This window comes from Triticum dicoccoides, chromosome 7B (genome assembly GCF_002162155.2).
Source record: "Triticum dicoccoides isolate Atlit2015 ecotype Zavitan chromosome 7B, WEW_v2.0, whole genome shotgun sequence".
NCBI classification, from domain to species: domain Eukaryota; kingdom Viridiplantae; phylum Streptophyta; class Magnoliopsida; order Poales; family Poaceae; genus Triticum; species Triticum dicoccoides.
In genome coordinates, this window is record NC_041393.1 from 455,342,046 (window position 1) to 455,366,133 (window position 24,088).

The window sequence follows — 24,088 nt, forward strand, 5'->3', positions numbered from 1 at the left end:
CACATGACAGGATCGTTCCGCACTGCATTCAACAAGTCAACGTACGAATAAGCTAATTTCATCTTGTGGTGGTCATTGTACCTAGTTACGAATGTAGGAATACCTGGAGCACCATGAGGTTAGCTGACAGCAGGTAGATGCAGCCATATAAATTTTGTGCGGTGCTACCAAAATTGAGGTTTGTATCCCTTCCCATTATGAGAAGTCTTCTTGAAGTTGGTAGAATGTGATGGCTTGTTCTTTGCGTCAAACTTGCCTTTCCCTTGAGATTTGTTCTTGTTGTTTTGGGGCTGGTTGGGCTGGAAGTTCTTCTCATGTACCATGTGGGCACTAGAAGCTCCCTCAGTGACCTGAGCACGTGTGTCTTTTGCTCTCGCATTCTCCTCGAAATCAAGAGTGCTAATGAGATCCAAAACAGAAAGCTCATGTATCTTGTTTTTTAGAGACATAGCAAAATCGTTTCACGAAGGTGGAAGCTTGGCAATGATGGTCCCAGCAACAAATTTGTCCAGCAACACACACTTAAAGTACTCAAGTTCCTTAGAGAGTGACTGTATCTCATGAGTCTGCTGAACAACAGAGCGCTCATCAGTCATCTTGTAGTCATAGAATTGCTCCATGACGTACAACTCGTTGTCAGCGCCCGAGGGCCCAAACATGGCCTCAAGCGCAGCCCACATGTCTTTGCCACTGTCAAATGACATATATGAATCTACAATGGAATCGTCAAGAACACTCAGCAGGGCGGCTTTGAAGAGGGTATCCATGTTCTGTAAAGCTTCCTGCTGTGTAGGATTAAGATCGCCCTCAGGCTTACCCTTAGTGGCGTGATAGCAGTACATGATCTGAAACCAATATACTGCTCTTGTGCGCCACCTTTTATATTGCACCCCCTTAAAAGTAGGCGGCTTCAAAAGCTCAACAAAACCACTCGGAGTAAATTGCCTGTAATTAGGTTTTTGGATTGGATTGTTGAATATACGAGCAATTTAGTATGAGATTTAATCCGAATCAGCAGTAAATAGATCATGATGACAATTGCAAACATCGAAGTAATGATGCGGACTAAACCAGGAGGACAGAATCACATACTATACGGCGAGAGCAGAACCGATGTGGTTGATTTTGTCACCCACGTCGTTGATGAAGAGGTTACCGAGGTCGGGGAAGAAGGTTGTCATTGAGGAACTCGTCGCTGACAGTAGTCATAGGAGTGTGCTCCCCAAAAACCTGATCGACCCTCTCCCGTACAGGATCACGAAAGGCGGGGTTCGGAGGACTGTTGTCCCTTCTCGTGGTGCACGCCAGAAGGAGGGCTGGAGAAGAATTGCGTGGCGGCGCTAAGATCTGGAACGGTGCGAAACCATATGATACAGCGGCGGCTAGGGTAGAGCATGTCAGGTCGGTCGTGCGAGTATAATAGTAGGCCTTTGGCCCCCAAACCCCACGTCCAAGTGAATAATAGCCCCACTAAGGTTTGTCTCAAAAAATGGAGTAATTAAGGCGTCCGTTAGTCCCTTTAGTATAAATACTCTATCATTAATAATGGCCCCACCTTTTGTCTCACAAAATATGTTGGAGTACAACCGGCTACACGTTTATTACAATCCGCTTCTCTTCTCTCTCCTCTTCTCTCTCCTTCAACTAAGCACAAATACTATATTTAAATCCTTATAGCCTGCTTATGTCATCTAATTGTAGTACTTGTTCTAAAGTTACTCTCCACTATGTAGTCTGAAATGTCGGGCGTGCAGCGGGCGGTGCCCTCGGTCGGCGCACCGCTTCAACGGTGGAAGCAGTGAGAGGTCGCTGAGGGAGTCCTGAATTAAGGGGTCCTCGGATAGCCGGACTATATACTTTGGCCGGACTTTTGGACTATGAAGATACAAGATTGAAGACTTTGTCTCATGTCCGTATGGGACTCTCCTTTGCGTGGAAGGCAAGCTTGGCAGTTCGGATATGTAGATATCCTTCTCTGTAACCGAGTTTGTGTAACCCGATACGTCCCCAATGTATCTACTTTTCCAAACACTTTTGCCCTTGTTTTGGACTCTAACTTGCATGATTTGAATGAAATAACCCGTACTGACGCTGTTTTCAGCAGAACTGCCATGATGTTGTTTTATGTGTAGAAAAGAAAAGTTCTCGGAATGTCCTGGAAATCCACGGAGGCACTTTTCAGATTTAATAAGAATTTTTGGTGAAAGAATCAAGGCCAGGGGGCCCACGGGCTATCCACAAGACAGGGGGCGCCCCCCCTAGGGCGCGCCCTCCTATCTCGTAGGCCCCCTGGACTTCCTCCGACCTCAACTCCAACTCCATATATACCGTCTCGGGGAGAAAAAATAAAGGAGAAAGTTTTATCGCGTTTCACGACACGGAGCCGCCGCCAAGCCCTAATCTCTCTCGAGAGGGCTGGTCTGGAGTCCGTTCGGGGCTCCGGAGAAGGGGATTCGTCACCGTCGTCATCATCAACCACCCTCCATCACCAATTTCATGATGCTCACCGCCATGTGTGAGTAATTCCATCGTAGGCTTGCTGGACGGTGATGGGTTGGATGAGATTTACCATGTAATCAAGTTAGTTTTGTTAGGGTTTGATCCCTAGTATCCAGTATGTTCTGAGATTGATGTTGCTATGACTTTGCTATGCTTAATGCTTGTCACTTGGGCCCGAGTGCTGATCTGAACCTATTATGTTTTCATGAATATATGTCTGTTCTTGATCCTATCTTGCAAGTCTATAGTCACATATTATGTGTTATGATCCGACAACCCCGAAGTTACAATAATCGGGATACTTCTCGGTGATGACCGTAGTTTGAGGAGTTCATGTATTCACTATGTGTTAATGCTTTGGTCCGGTTCTCTATTAAAAGGAGGCCTTAATATCCCTTAGTTTCCACTAGGACCCCCCTGCAATGGGAGGGTAGGACAAAAGATGTCATGCAAGTTCTTTTCCATAAGCACGTATGACTATTTACGGAATACATGCCTACATTACATTGATGAATTGGAGCTAGTTCTATATCACCCTATGTTATAACTACTGCATGAGGAATCGCATCTGGCATAATTATCCATCACTGATCCATTGCCTCCGAGATTTTCATATATTGTTCTTCACTTATTTACTTTTCCGTTGCTACTGTTACAACTACTACAAAAAAACCCAAAACATTTACCTTTACTGTTGCTACTGTTACCATTACTATCATACCACTTTTGCTACTAAACACTTTGCTACAGATACTAAGTTATCCAGGTGTGGTTGAATTGACAACTTAACTGCTAATACTCAAGAATATTCTTTGGCTCCCCTTGTGTCGAATCAATAAATTTGGGTTGTACTTCACCCTCGAAAGCTGTTGCGATCCCCTACACTTGTGGGTTATCAAGACAAATTTCTAGCATCGTTGCTGGGGAGCATAGCTCTATTCTCAGAGTCACTTGGGATTTGTATCTATTGATCACTATGAAGAACTTGAAAGACGCTAAGACCAAGATCGATCCCTCAACTACGAGGGGGGGTAAGGAACTGCCATCTAGCTCTGCACTAGATTCTCCTTCCGTTATTAGTAAGCTTGCGACACCTAAACCTACTACTGCTATGAATTCTGATATGTCGCATGTTATTGATGATGCCACTTCTGCTATGCATGATGAAACTACTTCTGTGCATGATACTACTTTGCCATTAGGTGAATTTCTTGATGAACAACTTGCTAGAGTTAGGGGGAATGATATTATTGAAGATCCTATTACTGATGATAGTAATGATGAACGTCCCCCCAATGATTATGTTTTACCTATTGTTCCTAAGGGTTATGTTATGAATGAAAAAGCTGCTATGGAAATTCTTGCTTGCAATGATATAAATGATCTTAAGAAATTATTAGCTAAATGGAAGCAGCAGTCTCTTAATGCTAGAATGAAACCCGATCCTGCTTTTGCTACTTCACCTATCTGTGTTACTGATAAGGATTATGAATTCTCTGTTAATCCTGATATTATTACTTTAGTTGAATCTGATCATTTTTATGGCCTTGAATCTGAAACTGTTGTGGCACATCTTACCAAGCTGAATGATATAGCCACCCTATTTACTAATGATGAGAAGTCTCGCTATTTATATATCCTTAAGATATTTCCGTTCTCATTAAAGGGTGATGCTAAGACTTGGTATAATTCTCTTGCTCCTGGTTGTGTGCGTAGTCCCCAGGATATGATTTGTTACTTCTCTGCTAAATATTTCCCTGCTCATAAGAAACAAGCTGCCTTGCGAGAAATATATAATTTTGTGCAAATCAAAGAAGAGAGTCTCCCACAAGCTTGGGGGAGGCTTCTCTGGTTACTTAATGATTTGCCTGATCATCCTCTTAAGAAAAATGAAATACTTGATATCTTTTATAATGGACTAATCGATGCTTCCAAGGACCACTTGGATAGTTGTGCTGGTTGTGTTTTCAGGGAAAGAACAGTCGACGAAGCTGAAATACTATGAATAATATGTTGACTAATGAAAATAATTGGACTCTTCCCGAGCTAGTTCTTGAAGTAATTCCTGAACCAATTGAGCCAACTCCTAACCCTATTCCTAAACCCACTCCGAAGAAGAGAGGTGTTTCATTTCTCAGTCCTGAAGATATGCAAGAGGAAAATAAATCAATGAAAGAAAAAGGTATTAAAGCTGAGGATGTTAAGAATTTACCACCTATTGAAGAAATACATGGTCTTAATTTACCGCCTGAAGAACCACATTGTCTTGATAACCCGACACAAGTAGTAAAGGTAAATTCTCTCTATAGATACGATAAAGTTGAAATACCCTCTACTAAATTTCATAGCCCATGCTTAGATGAATTTGATGACTTTATGGCTAGACAAGAAAGTTTAATTGCTTATGTTGGTAGAGAGTTAAAGAATAATGCGTTCGAGATAGGACGCGCACATGATAATCTGGCTAGAGTTAAAGATGAACTTCACCGCATTAGCAAATATGCTTCTATGGTTGCTACTCAAGCTGAGAAAGTACTCAAAGCTCAAAATGATTTAATTGATGAATTGAATAATAAAAATGACTTTGTTGTTAGAGTGGCTACTAGAACTGGTAGAATGACTCAGGAACCTTTGAATCCTCAAGGCCACCCTAAGAGAATCGAGCAAGATTCTCAGAGAAATAATTTAGAGGCACCTAGTTCTTCTAAGAAGAAGAAAAAGAAAGACGATAGAATCTTGCATGCTTCTAATGAACCTACTATAGACACACCTGATAATCCCAATGATATTTCTATTCTGATGCTGAAACACAATCAGGTGATGAACATGAACCTAGTGATAATGTTAATGATAATGTTCATGTTGATGCTCAACCTAGCAAAGACAATGATGTAGAGATTGAACCTGTTGTTGATCTTGATAACCCACAATCAAAGAATCAATGTTATGATAAGAGAGATTTTGTTTCTAGGAAGCACGGTAAAGAAAGAGAACCATGGGTTCAGAAACCCATGCCCTTTCCTCCTAAACCATCCAGGTCAAAGGATGATGAGGATTTTGAGCGCTTTGCTGAAATGATTAGACCTATTTTCTTACGTATGCGCTTAACTGATATGCTTAAAGTAAATCCTTATGCTAAATATATGAAGGATATCACCACAAATAAAAGAAAGATACTGGAAGCTGAAATTTCCACCATGCTTGCTAATACACTTTTAAGGCTAGAATACCAAAGAAACTTGGAGATCCGGGTGTTCCAACTATACCATGCTCCATTAAAAGAAATTATGTTAGAACTGCTTTATGTGATCTTGGAGCCAGTGTTAGTGTTATGCCTCTCTCTTTATATCGTAGACTTGAATTGAATAAGTTGACACCTACTGAAATATCTTTGCAAATGGCTGATAAATCAACTGCTATACCTGTCGGTATTTGTGAGGATGTGCCTGTTGTGGTTGCAAATGTCACTATCTTAACAGACTTTGTTATTCTTGATATTCCCGAGGACGATAGTATGTCTATTATCCTTGGTAGACCTTTTCTTAATACTGCAGGGGCTGTTATTGATTGCAACAAAGGCAATGTCACTTTTCATGTTAATGGTAATGAGCATACAGTACACTTTCCGAGGAAACAATCTCAAGTTCATAGCATTAGTTCTATTGAAAAAGTTCCAACTATCATTTTTGGAGGTTTTGAATTTCCTCTCCCTACTGTCAAGAAAAAGTATGATATTCTTATTGTTGGGGATTGTCATATCCCCGTTGAGGTAACGTAGTGTTATTCGAAATTTCTCCGGTTCCGTGCTATTCGGAATGAGTTTGTTAACAAGACTTGATCAACCTTGTTAGCGGGTTCATTTTGATGATCACGAGATGGATGAAACTAGAAGGCACAACCTTCTGTACCCTATTTTTACTTTCTGTTATTTAGAATAAAAAAATAGTATTATCTGTCTGTTTTCTGAGTTATCCGTGCATTAAAAAACCGTCCAAAAATAAAAGTGCTCCAAATGCCTTGCAAATTTAGTATGATTTCACTGCAGGAGGGCCAAGCACCAGGCCATGAGAGAGGAGGGCGCCCCCCTGTAGGGCGCGCCCCCCTGTCTCGTGGGCCCCTGGTGGCTCCCCTCCACTTATGCCAGCACCCACACACTTCATCTTCTACCCAAAAAATCCCCATCCAGCTCAAGCCCGAGTTCTAGCTCGTTTTGCTGCGATTTTCGATCTCTTAGCTCAAAGCTCCATTCACAAAACTGCTTTGGGATATTGTTGCTTGGTATGTGACTCCTCCGTTGGTCCAATTAGTTTTTGTTCTAGTGCTTTATTCATTGCAAATTTTTGCTGCTTAGGTGACCATGTTCTTGAGCTTGCATGTTAAATTTTTGAGGTCCCAAGCAATTCCAATGCATGATATAGGTTCTAGGCACTTGTAGGAGTAGTTGCTATCAATCTTGTTTAGTTTTATCCACTTCTATTTTGAAGTTACTAAAATTTCAGAAATTTTCAGAAAAAGAAATATGCTTAGAAGAATGTACCAAGGAGGTTCCTCGGCAAAGAAAGGGCCCAGGATTGCTATACGTGAACAAGATGTTAACTTGCCAAGGGACGCAAATGTATGGGCTTGTGAGTGGCCATACGATGATTTTATGGTCGAAGTAGGTTTCAAGGAGGAATTTGATGCGTATGTGCGTAATGCCGAGCTGGAGGACTTCTTACAAGATAAGTGTCCTCAATATTATCAATTGACTGATTCCTTTGTGCGGAGGTTTGAATATATTTCTTCGCGTAATTCTCCTAGTGTTATGTTTGATATTTATGATACATCTTATACCATGGATTTAGAGGATTTTACAACTGCTTGCAAACTCCCGCAGTGGGGTAATATTAATGATCCTCCCAAATCTGAAGTTAGAAATTTTCTTGCTAGTATTACTGTGGGAGAATCTAGGGACGTAACACAAGCTACCTTAGGGAGCATTCATTTTCCTGCTATACATTAGTTTGCTCTCTTTATTGGTAAATGCATTAACAGTAAGGACGAAGTATGTCACATGTGTGCCCTTGATATTTGTGTCCTCAAGAGTGTTGTGTCTGGTTATAGAGTTTATAACTTGGGGGCAATAGTTGCACGTAGGTTGCATAATAATAGTAAAAGGGGAAATTTCTTTGGAGGAATTTATGCAACCCTTGTGGCAAATTTTCTTAATATAGCTCCATGAGAGGGGGATATGATTGTACCTCCTGTTTATTTAGATAAAGAAGCTATGTTTGATCATCAATTTCTTGAGAGGAATGAACAATTCCTCCATTATCGACTAATCTATGAAAGACGCAATGTCGTCCCTATTACTCTTCCTGCTCCCTACCTCTTTGATTATCAGGAAAAAGGAAGATATGTTATCACCAGGGAAGAAGCAGCTGGTTACGAAAGGGGAATGGAGGCAGCCCGCCAACACGCTGCTGCCCAGGAGGTTGTTGCCTCTGCATCTCAGTACAACCCCAGTTTCACTTATGGATATCAGCCACGCGGTCCTTGGTATTAGACCAACTTCTGCCAAAAGCCTAAGCTTGGGGGAGTACGTATTTCTCACCGACTTTACATTCATGTTCACACACTAGTCGTCGGTGCTCATATTCTTTCATTGTATTATCCATGTTAGTTTAAATTTCTTTTTCTAGTTTTCTTCTTGTGTGTTTGTTAAACCTTAAGAAAAACCAAAAAAAATTAGTTTAATTTCCTTGCTTGTAGTAGAAATTAAAATGAAAACCCAAAAATATTTCTCCTTCTTCTTTTACTTGTTGGGAGCTTTCCTGTGTAAATAGTTTTATTTTCTTTTCTTTCTTTTGGGGGTCGAGAAGACCATATTGAAAATGCTTAGTGGCTCTCATATGCATGATTGATTATTTATATTTAGAGCCCATATTACTTGTCTTCTCTCTTGAGTTGAATGCTTGCAGATTCCAACTTAGTCCAATGCACGTGCACTCTTATTATTATACACATCGTTCGGTCGTGCGAGTGAAAGGCAATAATGACGATATATGATGGACTTATTGGGATGAGAAAAGCTGGTACGAACTCGTCCTCTCCTGTTTTTGTAAATATGATGATTCATCGTTCCTGAGTCAGCTATTATGAAGTACACATATTTGCAATGACATTTAGAGATTATAGTTGTTTGTGCCATCCTTGATTAGCTATGATTTATAATGGTTTACCTTGCATGCCAACATGCTATTAGAATGATTATGATGTGGTATGATGGGATGGTATCCTCTTTTGAATGTATTAAGTGACTCGACTTGGCACATGTTCACGCATGTAGTTGAATCAAATCAACATAGCCTTCATGATATTTATGTTCATGGTGGATTATATCCTACTCATGCTTGTATCCGGTGTGAATTAATTTTAATGCATGCTTACGACTGTTGTCGCTCTCTCAGATGGTCGCTTCCCAGTCTTTTGCTAGCCTTCACCTGTACTAAGCGGAAATACTGCTTGTGCATCCAAACTCCTTAAACCCCAAAGTTGTTCCATATGAGTCCAGTATACCTTCCTATATGCGGTATCTACCTGCCGTTCCAAGTAAATTTGTATGTGCCAAACTCCAAACCTTCTAATGAAATTCTGTTTTGTATGCTCAAGCAGCTCATGTTACAACTAGGGCTGCCTATATCTTCCATGCTAGGTGGGTTATTCTCACGAGGAGTGGACTCCGCTCCTCATTCACGAGAAAGGGCTGGTAACCGAGATGCCCAGTCCCATGATCCAAAAAGATCAAAGCAAATCAAAATAATTAAACAAAACTACCCCAGGGCTGTTGTATGTTGGAGGCACTCGTTGTTTCGAGCAAGCCATGGATTGATGCTTGATGGTGGTTGGGGGAGTATAAACCTTTACCATTCTTTTGGGAACTGCCTATAATGCATGTAGTATGGAAGATACAGCCATCTCATAGTTGTTGCGTTGACAGCGAAAGTATGCCGCTTAAAATGTTATTCAACCTCTATTTTAAAATCGAGCTCTGGCACCTCTACAAATCCCAGCTTCCCTCTGCGAAGGGCATATCTATTTACTTTTTATGTTGAGTCATCACCCTTCTTATTAAAAGCACCCGCTGGAGAGCACACTATCATTTGCATTCATTATTATTGGTTTATATTGGGTATGACTTGACTGGATCTCTTTTACCATGAATTACAATGTTTAGTCAGTCCTTGATCTTTAAAGGTGCTCTGCATTTATGTTATGCAGCCTCAGAAAGGGCTAGTGAGATACCATTTTGTTATATCATGTTATGATTTTTTGAGAAAGTGTTGTCATCCGAGTTTTATTATTATGACTCGCTAGCTGATTATGATATTGATATGAGTAATTGTGAGACCTATGTGTTATTGTGAGTATGGTTAGTTCATAATATTTGCTGAAACTTGAATGCTTGCTTTTCATGTTACAACAACAAGAGCAAACAAAGTTTGTAAAAGTTTTTCTTTATCACTTTCAGTTTATCAACTGTATTGCTTGAGGACAAGCAAAGGTTTAAGCTTGGGGGAGTTGATACATTACCAATGTATCTACTTTTCCAAACACTTTTGCCCTTGTTTTGGACTCTAACTTGCATGATTTGAATGAAACTAACCCGGACTGATGCTGTTTTCAGCAGAACTGCCATGAAGTTGTTTTATGTGTAGAAAAGAAAAGTTCTCGAAATGTCCTGGAAATCCATGGAGGCACTTTTCAGATTTAATAAGAACTTTTGGTGAAAGAATCAAGGCCAGGGGGCCCACGGGCTGTCCACGAGACAGGGGGCGCCCCCTAGGGCGCGCCCTCCTATCTCGTGGGTCCCCCGGACCTCCTCCGACCTCAACTCCAACTCCATATATACCGTCTCGAGGAGAAATAAATCAAGGAGAAAGTTTCATCGTGTTTCACGACACGGAGCCGCCACCAAGCCCTAATCTCTCTCGGGAGGGCTGATCTGGAGTCCGTTCGCGGCTCCGGAGAGGGGGATTTGTCGTCGTCGTCATCATCAACCATCCTCCATCACCAATTTCTTGATGCTCACCGCCATGTGTGAGTAATTCCATCGTAGGCTTGCTGGACGGTGATGGGTTGGATGAGATTTACCATGTAATCAAGTTAGTTTTGTTAGGGTTTCATCCCTAGTATCCACTATGTTCTGAGATTGATGTTGCTATGACTTTGCTATGCTTAATGCTTGTCACTAGGGCCCGAGTGCCATGATTTCAGATCTGAACCTATTATGTTTTCATGAATATATGTGTGTTCTTGATCCTATCTTGCAAGTCTATAGTCACCTATTATGTGTTATGATCCGACAACCCCGAAGTGACAATAATCGGGATATTTCTCGATGATGACCGTAGTTTGAGGAGTTCATGTATTCACTATGTGTTAATGCTTTGGTCCGGTACTCTATTAAAAGGAGGCCTTAATATCCCTTAGTTTCCACTAGGACCCCGCTGCAACGGGAGGGTAGGACAAAAGATACCATGCAAGTTCTTTTCCATAAGCACGTATGACTATTTATGGAATACATGCCTACATTACATTGATGAATTGGAGCTAGTTCTATGTCACCCTATGTTATAACTATTGCATGAGGTATCGCATCCGGCATAATTATCCATCACTGATCCATTGCCTACGAGCTTTTCATATATTGTTCTTCGCTTATTTACTTTTCTGTTGCTACTGTTACAATTACTACAAAAACCCCAAAACATTAACCTTTACTGTTGCTACTGTTACCATTACTATCATACCACTTTTGCTACTAAACACTTTGCTGCAGATACTGAGTTATCCAGGTGCGGTTGAATTGACAACTCAACTGCTAATACTCAAGAATATTCTTTGGCTTCCCTTGTGTCGAATCAATAAATTTGGGTTGTACTTCACCCTCGAAAGCTATTGTGATCCCCTACACTTGTGGGTTATCATAACCCTAGCCCCCTCTAGTGTCTATATAAACCGAAGGGTTTAGTCTGTAGGACAACAACAAAAATCATAGGCTAGCTTCTAGGGTTTATCCTCTACGATCTCGTGGTAGATCAACTCTTGCAATACTCATATCATTAAGATCAATCAAGCAAGAAGTAGGGTATTACCTCCATCACGAGGGCCCGAACCTGGGTAAACATCGTGTCCCCCGCCTCCTGTTACCATTAGCCTTAGACGCACAGTTCGGGACCCCCTACCCGAGATCCACCGGTTTTGACACCGGCATTGGTGCTTTCACTGAGAGTTCCACTGTGCTATCGTGATAAGGCTTGATGGCTCCTTCAATCATCTTCAACAATGTAGTCTAGGGGGAGGTTTTCCTTCCTGGACAGATCTTCGCATTCGACGGCTTCGTACTGCGGGCCAATTCGCTTGGCCATCTAGAGCAGATCGATAGCTATGCCCCTGGCCATCAGGTCAGGTTTGGAAGCTTGAACTACACTGTCGACATCCGCGGAGACTTGATCTTCAACGGATTCGAGCCCATGTCAGGTGCGCCGAACAGTCCTGACAAGCATGACTTAGATCTACCATTAGTCAGTATTCAGGGGATCGCGCCTGCGGCTGCCCTGGGAATCAATCCTGTGCAGATTGCACCATCCGAGGATGGGTGGATGGACCCCGCCACGGAGGTCGCACACTCATCGGCCTTAAAGCTGAACACTGATCCCACCTCTTATGAGGCTGATATCATTGGATCCTCAGACTCGTCTCCGGCTACAGGATCTGAACCGCGTACGCCCATGCCTATTGAATCTGATTGGGCACCGGTTATGGAGTTCACCTCCGCGGACATCTTTCAGCACTCTCCCTTGGGTGATGTGCTAAACTCATTAAGGTCTCTCTCTTTGTCAGGAGACTCTTGGCCGAACTATGTCCGGCTCGAGTGGGAAGCGGACGACGAAGAAATTCGTCCCCCCCCCCCACCACCCACTTAATAGCCACTGTCGATGACTTCACCGACGTGCTTGACTTCAACTCCGAAGACATCGACGGCATGGACGATGATGCAGGAGAAGAACTGGAACCACCGCCTATAGGGCGCTGGATAGCCACCTCATCATATGATATATATATATATATATATGGTGGACACCCCCAAAGAAGGCAATGGCGATGAGGCAACGGAAGACAATCCCCTGGAGAAGCAATCTAGGCACCGGCGTCATAGGCGCCGCTCCAAGCCCCGCCATAGCAAAAATAGTGATACCGGCACAAGAGATTATAACAATCCGTATGGTGCCAAAGACGAAACCAATCCTGCCGAGCCAGGCTTCGAGCAGGCCAAGGAAGAAGAGGGGCAAGCTAGCCCCAAGGAACAGGCAACAGATGGAGAATCAGAGGATGATAATTACATGCCTCTCTCCGAAGACGAAGCGAGCCTTGGCGACGAAGAATTCATCGTGCCTGGGGATCCTGTCGAGCAGGAGCGCTTCAAGCACTGGCTTATAGCCACTGCAAAAAGCCTGAGGAAAAAGCAGCAACAGCTTCAAGTTGATCAAGATCTGCTAACTGATAGATGGACTGAGGTCTTGGCTACCGAGGACTATGGACTCGAGCGCCCTACCAAAAGTTACCCAAAGCGCAGGTTGCTACCTCAACTTGAGGAGGAAGCGTTAAAGCCCACACTACCAGCGCATGATGCGGCTGATTGGCCACCCCGTGGCCGAGACAAAGCGGCATATAAGCCCGAAGGACCGGGGCTACACGAAGGACCTGCGAGACGTACTGGAAAACAAAGCAGGATAGTCAAGATCGATCTACGGATCACGGGGGCGCGCCACAACGCGTGATGATGACCATCACACTAGATACCTAAACAAAAGTCCATCCGGGCCAAATACAACAGACCAAATTCATTTGAACTGCGTCGAGATGTAGCCCAGCATAGAGGCGCTGCACACCCCCAATGCTTTACTGATGAAGTAATGGATCATGAATTCCCAGAAGGGTTTAAACCCGTGAACATTGAATCATATGATGGCACAACGGACCCTGCGGTATGGATTGAAGATTTTCTCCTACACATTCACATGGCCCGCGGAGATGATCTACATGCCATCAAGTACCTCCCACTAAAACTCAAGGGACCGGCTCGGCATTGGCTGAATAGCTTGCCAGCAAACTCCATCGGGAGTTGGGAAAACCTGGAAGACGCATACCTTGACAACTTCTAGGGCACTTACGTGCGACCACCGGATGCTGATGACTTAAGTCACATAACCCAACAGCCCGGAGAGTCAGCCAGGAAATTCAGTACTCGGTTCCTAACTAAAAAGAACCAAATTGTCGACTGTCCGGATGCCGAAGCCTTAGCAGCTTTCAAGCATAACATCAATGCCGAATGGCTCACCCGACACCACGACAAAGAGAAGCCAAAGTCCATGGCAGCCCTTACGACACTCATGACCCGCTTTTGCGCAGGCGAGGATAGCTGGCTGGCTCGTGGCAACATCACACCAAAAAACTCCGGCGATTCAGACGCTAGAGATAGCAACGGCAAGCCACGACGCAATAGACACAAGCGTCGGAACATTGGCGACAACGCCGAAGACACGGAGATCAACGTTGGATTCAGAGGATATAAATCTGGACAACGGAAAAGCCATTCAAAAGAAACAATCCGGGCTTGTCCAGTTTGGACCGCATACTCGATCACTCATGTCAAATTCACGGCACCCCTGATAAACCAGCCAACCACACCAACAAAGAATGCTGGGTGTTTAAATAGGCTGGCAAGTTGAATGCCGAATACAAGGAAAAGGGGCTACATAGCGATGACAACAAGGAGCCCCGGCCGCCGAACACTGGAGGATAGAAGAAATTCCCTCCCCAGGTGAAAACAGTGAATAAGTTATATGCAACCCATATTCCCAAGCGGGAACGAAAGCGTGCACTATGGGACGTCTATGCGATGGAGCCAGTCGCCCCAAAATTCAACCCATGGTCTTCTTGTCCGATCACTTTTGATTGCAGGGACCATCCTACAAGTATCCGTCATGGTGGTTCTGCCGCATTGGTCCTTGACCCAATCATTGACGGATTCCACCTCACACGAGTCCTTATGGACGGTGGCAGCAGCCTGAACCTGCTTTATCAGGATACAGTGCGCAAAATGGGCATCGATCCCTCAAGGATCAAACCCACCAAAACCACCTTTAAAGGTGTAATACCAGGTGTAGAGGCCTGTTGTACAGGCTCTATCACACTGGAAGTAGTCTTCGGATCTCCGGACAACTTCCGAAGCGAGGAGTTAATCTTCGATATCGTTCCCTTCCGTAGTGGTTATCATGCCCTACTAGGACGAACCGCATTTGCTCGATTCAATGCGGTACCGCACTATGCATACCTCAAGCTCAAGATGCCAGGACCTCGCAGGGTTATAACAGTTAATGGAAACACATAGCGCTCGCTCCATACGGAGGAGCACACTGCAGCCCTCGCGGCAGAAGTACAAAGCAGCCTTCTTAGGCAAACAGACAATTCGGCGATGAAGAACCCGGCCACCATCAAGCGAGTCCAGAGTACCCCGCAACAGGATCATCCGGCATGTATAGAGCTCGACTAGCAATTCGGCCTCCGTCCTAGTCCCAGCCAAGCGGTCAAATTTGTGCGGCGCGTACATAATTATGCACTAAAAATACCATGGGCACAAGCGGAGGCACGGCTACGACGCGATCCACAATGCGGCTCAACCGCCCCGAGGACCCGTATTCCTTCATCATTTTCTTTCTTTCAGGACTCAACTTTCTGGAAGCCCTTTCAGATAGCCGTATATCGGACTCATCACGGGAGGGAAAAACCAAGGAGGTAAGAAGCTTTGACGTATAAGGGAAAACCCAGGTGGTCCCTGATAACGATCGTTATACCTATTTTTGTACCCACACGCAGCTTATCCTTGGCTAGGACATGTTAAATAGTCCTATTTTGTTCATCGCACTACTTGTATACATACGCTTTGACGTATTATTTGAATAACACTGGAAAAATATACAACGTCAACTTATTATTACATTTTCTTCATATTTTTCCTTGACTGTTTATTCACCACAAATTGCATCCGTACACCTTGGTACATTCAGTTCGCCAGGGGCTTCAGTGTACCCCATAACACGGCAAGAAAAGTCCAAACACTTTCGACAGTGCGGCACCCCGAACTTATAGCATTATATGCATCAGCTCCGAATCATGTCTTGGGTCAATAGTTGGGTTTGCCCGGCTCCTATGTTTTGGTACCTTACGTTCCGCTATATCGGCTAAGGTAGCACGGCGAGAACTACTGCGATTGTGTCCCGGTTCTTCCGGACGAGCACCTCAGTAGAGAAAGCCGAAAACTGACTTTCATGATGCGGCGAGAGCTGGTCGCTATTCGAGATGTCTCAAATCCTTAAAGATTTTTTCCGTTTCGGGCGAGGAATCGGCCTTGTCTGATTTAGGCGAGCATAGCGCCCCAAGTTCAGCCTTCCGAATACTAGGGGCTTCGCCAAAATTTAAAATTGTAGACTTTTATGGCTAAGTGAGAGTGATAAAGCTATATAGTCCGATTGCCTTGTTCGCTTCGCTAAACACCTCCTTAAAGGACCAAAAATTTGTATAAAGAGTGTTTAGATTTATCCCGGACACCCCGGTACTAGCTACATGGGGGCAAAAGCCGACGACCGGCCAACTCTCAGATTTTATAAATGGCCGCACAGAAGGTAATATTTTAAATCAACAAGCGTTATATAGCGCATATGAACTCGTTTTTCATATTACAAGGATGACATGAGTACATTCATTCAAATATTACATCTTTAGCACACTCATGCGCCACAAGGCGGGCACCCTGCAGGACACCCTCATAATACTGCTCGGGGTGATGGTGCTCCTTGCCCTTCGGCGGCCCCTCTGTCACCAGCTTCTCGGCGTCCATCTTCGCCCAGTGCACTTTTGCACGGGCGAAGGCCCTGCGAGCACCTTCAATGCAGATGGACCGCTTAATGACTTCAAGCCATGGACAGGCATTTACCATCCGCTTTACAAGGCCGAAGTAGCTATCGGGCAGGGGCTCGCCAGGCCACAGCCGGACTATAAGGTCCTTCATGGCTATTTCGGCCACCTTGTGTAGTTCGACTAGTTGCTTCAGCTGGTCGCTCAAGGACAGCGGATGTTTGGCCCCAATATACTGGGACCAGAATAGCTTCTCCGTCAAGCTCCCCTCCTCAGCACGGTAGAACTCCGCGGCATCCGATATGCTGCATGGCAGATCTGCGAACGCCACTGCAGAGCTCCGAATTTGGGTAAGTAAAAGGAAACTCTCCTTCACATGCTTGCTTTGCATAATGAATGCCTTACCTGCCGCTATCTTCTTGGCCGCCTGTATCTCCTAGAGGGCCTTTTGGGCTTTGGCCTTGGCATCTTGCACGCTCTGGAGGGCCTTCGCAAGCTCGGACTCTTGCGTCTTGAAGTCACGCTCCAAGGACTTGAATTTTTTGACGAAGTCCTGGAGCTCTTGCTGGACCTCATTTACCCGAGCCTCCTGCTTCTCACGCTCGGCGTGCTCCTTGGCCGCCTTGTCTTCGGCCTCGGACAGCGCTTTCTTTAGGGCCGCCACATCGATCGTGGCCCCTATTAAAATTCATGATGCTACTATTAGCATCAATGATTTTCCTTTATGTAAACACACGGACGGGGTATAACTTACCTCTGTTCTCCTTGAGCTGCCTCTTCACGAGGCCGAGCTCTTCCTCGGCCCGCCCCAGGTCCCGCTTCAGTCCAGAGACCTCCGCAGTGTGGGCGGCAGTAGCCAGCAGCGACGCCTGCTTATTCACATACACATAATATGACTAGACTCCTGTGGATGTTATTTATCCTCTATTCGTCCTTTCTTTCCAAACACCAAACAGAGCATCAGGGGCTACTATCTATGCTATGATATTTCCTTGTAATGTGATTATTACCTCAAAGCCTGTTAGGAGGCTAGCGTAAGCTTCGGTCAATCATGTCGGATACCGGGTTCCGACAGACCCTCTAGATTCAAACTCTGGGGTGCGCGCGGAGATCTAGCCTTCTACTGCCTGCGCCTCGCCGCCTCGCTAGGATCTAAGCAATCAAAGGAACAATGCAAGAGACACATGGTTTATACTGGTTCAGGCCACCATTGTGGTGTAATACCCTACTCCAGTGTGTGGTGTGGTGGATTGCCTCTTGGGCTGATGATGAACAATACAAAGAAGAACAGCCTCGCGAGGGTCTGTTCTTGGCTGGTGCGATGAACTACTAGGGGGAGTTCAGTCGCTCTCTCTACTGGTTTCCTGGTGAGGATCCCCTTGTCCCTATATTGTGGTGGCTAGTCCTATTTATAGGCAAAGGCCCTGGGCCTCCTCCCAAATATTGAGCGGGAAGGGCGCCAACAATTGGCCATTTTAAAGGGGAACATCTAGTACACTTATCTTGACTAAAGTTGGTTCTCGCCTGCCAAAGGCTCTAGTGGTGACACCGGCTTGGGCTCCACGATGACCTCCATCCTGTCGTTCTGTTCGTCCTGGTCTTGTTGCACCGGAATGGATGCCTTTGCTTGATGCTCTCGCCTACGCTTGCTCCCTTTGCACCAAAGAGGAAAGGGAGGACACTGCGCGGCCTGGCGCCCGCCTGGCGCCCTTGGTCGTCCTGGCTTGCGTCATGGGCACCTCGTGAGGTGCCCCGCCTTGAGCTCTCCGCCTCCTCGCGAGCCAGCCAGACGAGGCCGCGCCTGAGGAAGCCTCTTGTCGTCCGCCCCGCGAGGCTTGGCCCCTCGCGAGGGTCTTGAGCTCGTGCTGATGGAGATGGGCCATGTTGGGCTGCCCCTTGAGCCACGCCGCAGGCCGCAGGCAGGCAAGTCTGGGAACCCCCGTTCCCAGAACGCCGACAAATCCGTTTTTGGCGGACCGAACCTTCTCAATCACCGTACTCATAAGAGTACGGTGCTCTTCGTCAATGGAAGTGCCGTGAAGCGCTTCCAGCAAATTGTCCGATGCCTCTGGTCGGACAGAGGTCATCATAACAGCCAGGTCACCCTCCTTAGCCAGGGGCTGCCTACCTGAATCCGGAACCATTCGAGGTTCCGACGCAGTATCCGGCCGGGAGCCAAACTTACTGCAGTGCCCGTCGTCAAGATCCATGGGGTTCTTTTCCCCCATGTGCCCGGCGTCTGGGATTTCGCCTTGGGGCGTCTCCAAAACCATCTCCCCCTGCTCCGTATCCTCTGGGACAACACCTCAGTGTCGTCCGCGGGCCGGGGGGAGGTGGCCATCGGGAGTGAATAGCTATTCATCTCTGACTGACTCAAAGACCCATCCGAGGAGGATACGTCGTTGCGGGCTTTGGATGGACTGCACCATCATGTTCAACATGATGAAGAGCAATAAAGCAAAACATACCGGAAGCATTATAGTGTCCGGATACTTACGACTTCGCTCGGGGCTTATCCCTAGGCAACCACTCCTCGTCGCTATAGGCGGCTATGGTGGATTGGTCCGGAGGGAGGGTCCTTCCCTTCTTGGACCCTTCGGCCTCCCCATATGGGGCGGCCTTCCTTTTCTTCTCCTCCCTGGTTGGGGGAGGAATTTCCTCTTCCTCCTCCTCGTCTTCGTTGGAGGAGTGCGCCTTGGCGTTTTCGGACGATGTGTCTGATGCAGCCTTGCGCCGGAGACCTTTCCTAATCCCCGTGGCCTTCTTCTTGGGCTTCTTCTCCAGCACCTTGTAAGGTTCCGGAACTAGCATCTCCGTCAGGAGAGCGGTTGCTGGATCTTCAGGTAGCGGAGCGGACAGTCGATCCGCTCCGCTGTTGCCACATAGTCATGTTTAATCAGCATGGTGGCTTAAATTCCTCCCACGAGCATACTAGGAAAGCCACATCTTGTGATATATAGAGAACTTACCGGATTGGCGGGGCGCTTTGCGCTGAGTCCGCGGTCCTCGGTACTGGGAGGAGGTACTTCGGTGGCCTTGAACAGCACCTTCCAGACGTCTTTGTGCATCGTGTTGAAGAGCTCTCGCAGCGTCTGGTGTTTGGCCGAATCGAACTCCCACATATTGAATGCCCGTCTTTGACATGGGAGGATCTGGCGGAAGAGCATGACCTGGACCACGTTGATAAGCTTGATCTTCTTGCCTATCATATTTTTGATACAGTTCTAGAGTCCGATCAGCTCCGCAGGTGCACCCCAGGCTAAGCCCTTCTTTTCCCAGGAGGTGAGCTGCATGGGGATGCCGGATTGGAACTCGGGGGCCGCCGCCTAGTTGGCGTCGTGTGGCTCGGTGATTTAGAACCACCCCGATTGCCACCCCTTCACGATCTCCACATAGGAGCCTTTGCGCCAGGTAACGTTGGGCATCTTGCCCACCATGGCGCCTCCATACTCCACTTGCTTGCCGACCACTATCTTCGGCTTCACGTTGAAGATCTTCAGCCACAGGCCGAAGTGGGGCTTGATGCGGAGGAATGCCTCGCACACGATGATAAACGCCGAGATGTTGAGGACAAAATTTTGGGCCAGATCATGAAAACCTAGCCCATAGTAAAACATGAGCCCACGGACAAATGGGTGGAGGGGAAATCCCAGTCCACGGACGAAGTGGGGGAGAAACACGACCCTCTCGTGGGGTTCTGGAGTAGGGATGATGTGCCCTTCATCCGGAGCCAGTGTGTGATATTTGCGGCTTAATATCCGGCCTCCCAAAGCATCATAATGTCCTCCTCCATGACAGAGGAGGCCATCCACTTGCCTCCCGCTTCGGACATGTCTGGAATGGCTTTACGGAGAAGGTGAGAACTTGGCGCTGGGGCTCGAGGGTGCGAGAATGGATGAGCAAAGGAGGAAGAAGGCGTGGGTGAAAAAGGAGAATCCCTATGTCTTTATAAAGGCGGCAGAAACTGTGCGCCTCCCCACTTGCCCATTAAAATCGCTTGTTCCCCAAGCGCCACGGTTGATGGCGCGGTTGGGTTACCCATGCCCGTATTGATGAGAATCCTGCAATAAGGGGAAAAAATCTCTGCTTCGACAAGACGTGTCAAGGAAACCGCCTCGCAATATGTGCAGTAGCTGGTTGTGAAAAACGGTTAGAATAATGACCGGGCCGTGGCGTGATGTCACGCTATGAAAAATTGTCAGCGGGTTAGATTTTTGGAATATTGTTCTCTCTATGGTGTATGTGGAATTTGTTTTGCAGAGCCGAACACGACTCTCATGTTCAAAATCTGCTATGGAGTATTCGAAGAACGAACCCGCCTTGCAATGCCAAAGACAATCTGCGAGCCGGACTCATTGTCATTGAAGCCTGGTTCAGGGGCTACCGAGGGAGTCCTGGATTAAGGGGTCCTCGAACAGCCGTACTATATACTTTGGCCGGACTGTTGGACTATGAAGATACAAGATTGAAGACTTTGTCCCGTGTCCAGATGGGACTCTCCTTTGCGTGGAAGGCAAGCTTGGCTTCGGATATGTAGATCTCCTTCTCTGTAATCGACTCTGTGTAACCCTAGCCCCCTCCGGTGTCTATATAAACCGGAGGGTTTAGTCCGTAAGACAACAACAATCATAATCACAGGCTAGCTTCTAGGGTTTAGCCTCTACGATCTTGTGGTAGATCAACTCTTGTAATACTCATATCATCAAGATCAATCAAGTAGCAAGTAGGGTATTACCTCCATCGAGAGGGCCCGAACCTGGGTAAACATCGTGTCCCCCGCCTCTTGTTACCATTAGCCTTAGACGCACAGTTCGGGACCCCCTACCCGAGATCCGCCGATTTTGACACCGACAGTCGCGTTTCCCTGACTTGCCATCAATGTGGAGCGGCGGGCTCAGCTGGCGCCGGGCGGGAAGCGCGCGGGAGGGGGGAGGAGTTTTTGTTGGGCCAAGAAGGTGAGAAGCCAACTTGGGATTGGTCCGGACGGGGAAATATCATGTGCTCCCATACTCTGCATATGACACTAGTCTATGTTACTACTCCCTCCTTTCCAGTTTATAGAGATGTTTAGAGTAACATAGTAATATGTTACAATATAAGCTACTCCCCACTATGACCAGCCTTGGCCTCTCCCAGTGCTCCACCATGTATAGCTGCTAAGCCTGCCACGTAGGCATAAAATATGATGGGGCACCAATAAACCTAAGCACCTATGCATTGAAGACTTGAGTTACTGCACCTCATCTAAGCACATCTAAGCACTTACTAGCACCCCCTTGACCATGGACCTTGACGGTGTACGTCACCTTGTGTCTCATAATTTTCCTCGTCATCATCTGAGTCCTAGAAGATCTCACCCACATGATCATTAGCATGCAACCGCCTTGATAGACAACGTGCGCAGAAGGAGTAGAGGCGACTGGGGATGCACCACCACGACATCGTGGGCACTCCATACGTGCTCATGTGCGTGCAGCGTGCGTGTTTTTCCATCGGTGCTAGCTCTAAGGCCGAGGATGCGGTCGTCTTCGTCTCCGACTAGTCGTTGAGCAACGACGGCAAAGACGTGTTGCAAGAGATGCGTAGGCGCCGTTGCGTGCGAGCTTCACCGTAGCACGATGAACAGGACATCGCCGCGGATGGCGCATGCCTCCATGCAGCCGAGTGTGTGCGCATGCATGTGTTATTCACGTGCATTCTGCGGCCAAGCGTGTGTGCATACACGTGTTGTGTACGTGCGTTGTGTGCTCCATGTTGTGCATGTATGTGCATGAGTTGGATCGGATGGAGTCAGTGCGTTGGCTTGTGTACATGCGTGGCTAAATGTGTCCTGTACATGCGCGGCTTGTTGCGTGGTTATCAATAATTCATATAAACTACTCCCTCTGTTCCTAAATATAAGTCTTTCTAGCCCTTTCAAATAGACTACAACATAAGGATGTATGTAGACATATTTTAGAGTGTAGATTCACTCATTTTGTTTTGTATGTAGTCCCTTATTGAAATCTCTAAAAAGTCTTATATTTGGGAATGGAGGGAGTATAAAACATCTTCAACTTAGCATCCTGATGTACCATTTCTAGTGGTTATCGAAAAGTTCATGTTCTTTTATTTGTTTATAGGTGGGCATGTGGCAAAAACCAGGGGAAAACGTGCAAGGTTCCTTGTAGACGCTCCACCGTGATGTTCCTTGCTCCTTCTCGGTCGTCGGGAATCTATGCTCTTCAACTCTTTTCTTTTACGTGAGCTTTGTTCATCCTTTTCCCAACACACGAGACATCTAGCATCAAGGTGCATGTGTCAGGCAAGAAAATGGAGATAATCAGATAAGCAGTGCGTAAGTGAGTCATGCACTTCGATGGCACCTACGCAATATTTTTTTTCTCCTCGATGGCACGTGAATAGTGCACATACTCAACGACGGAGCACAGGATGGTAGCAATGACATGGTTAGCCCTTTTTTGGAGAGAGTATGTACTAAATAAGTTTGATGTGTCCCGTCAACTCACATAACGACGAGAAGCTTGATTACGCCTTCTCCGTCGCCAATGGGTGTGCGATGGCTCGCAACACAAGGAGAAACTTTTGCTTACAAGCAGTGGACGTGCAGTAGTTCATTTGGTGTCAGATTGCCAAAAGTACTACTGTAAACCATCGACTTCTGGAAGAGGCGAAGAGCCAAGCGCAAGGTCACCTACTAACCTTAGGTTAGGCATAGTGGGAGTAACATAAGTAGGGGTACCTCCTATTTTTATTCTAGAAACAACCACATGCGAATATCGAGGTGTTGGTTACGTAGAACAAATTTCCTGGAGTCTGTGCTCAGCCCTCCTCTATCTCTCTTCTCAGCCAGCCAGCGGATGCGCGGAGCCCATCATCTGTTTGCTCACATGCGGTCCCACATATCAGTGAAAACGCAAGAGGACCCACTGAACCTGCACATCCTTCACCTCGACGTGCTGGTGATGAAAAACGAATCCAATACAGATCTTCGGTGGCCGCTATTGGAGTTACTCAAGAGTAGTAAGATTCTATTTACAGTTTAACCCAAGATGCACATCACGTGGCTTCAACTACCAGTCTATTTTCTTGCATGACACGACCTGGATGCTGGATGTCCCACGTGTCGGCAAAAGGAGGAAGAACCCGACCAAATCTTTGGTTGTGCTCTCGGATTAGACTAGTTGTGCTAACTTAAAAATTTTATTGTGTAATAGAATGGATGCACGTTTTGGTATTGGGAAGAAGAGTACATCGATATATTGATAGAGCGCAATTTAGTAGTAGATGTTCTAGCACTTTTAGCTAGCATAGATGCTAGAGATGAAACTAGTGCACTTGTTGATACTCCTACTGGAATAGAGGCTAGACATGAGACTAGATGCGAGGAAGCAACATCTACTTCTTTACACTCGAAGAAGAAAGAAGCACGCAAGATCGAGCCTCCACAGATAAACAATGAATGCATCGAGAAGGCACTAATGCATCGAGAAGGCACTAATCAAACGAATATCTTCTAAAATGTATTCTTGTGGTTCTTGTTTTCTTTGGTCTTGCTTTTCTAGTCAAAATTATCGTTGGAGTTCGTGCAATACGGAGGTCCGTTTTGGGTCGTGCGTTGGAGTTGGCC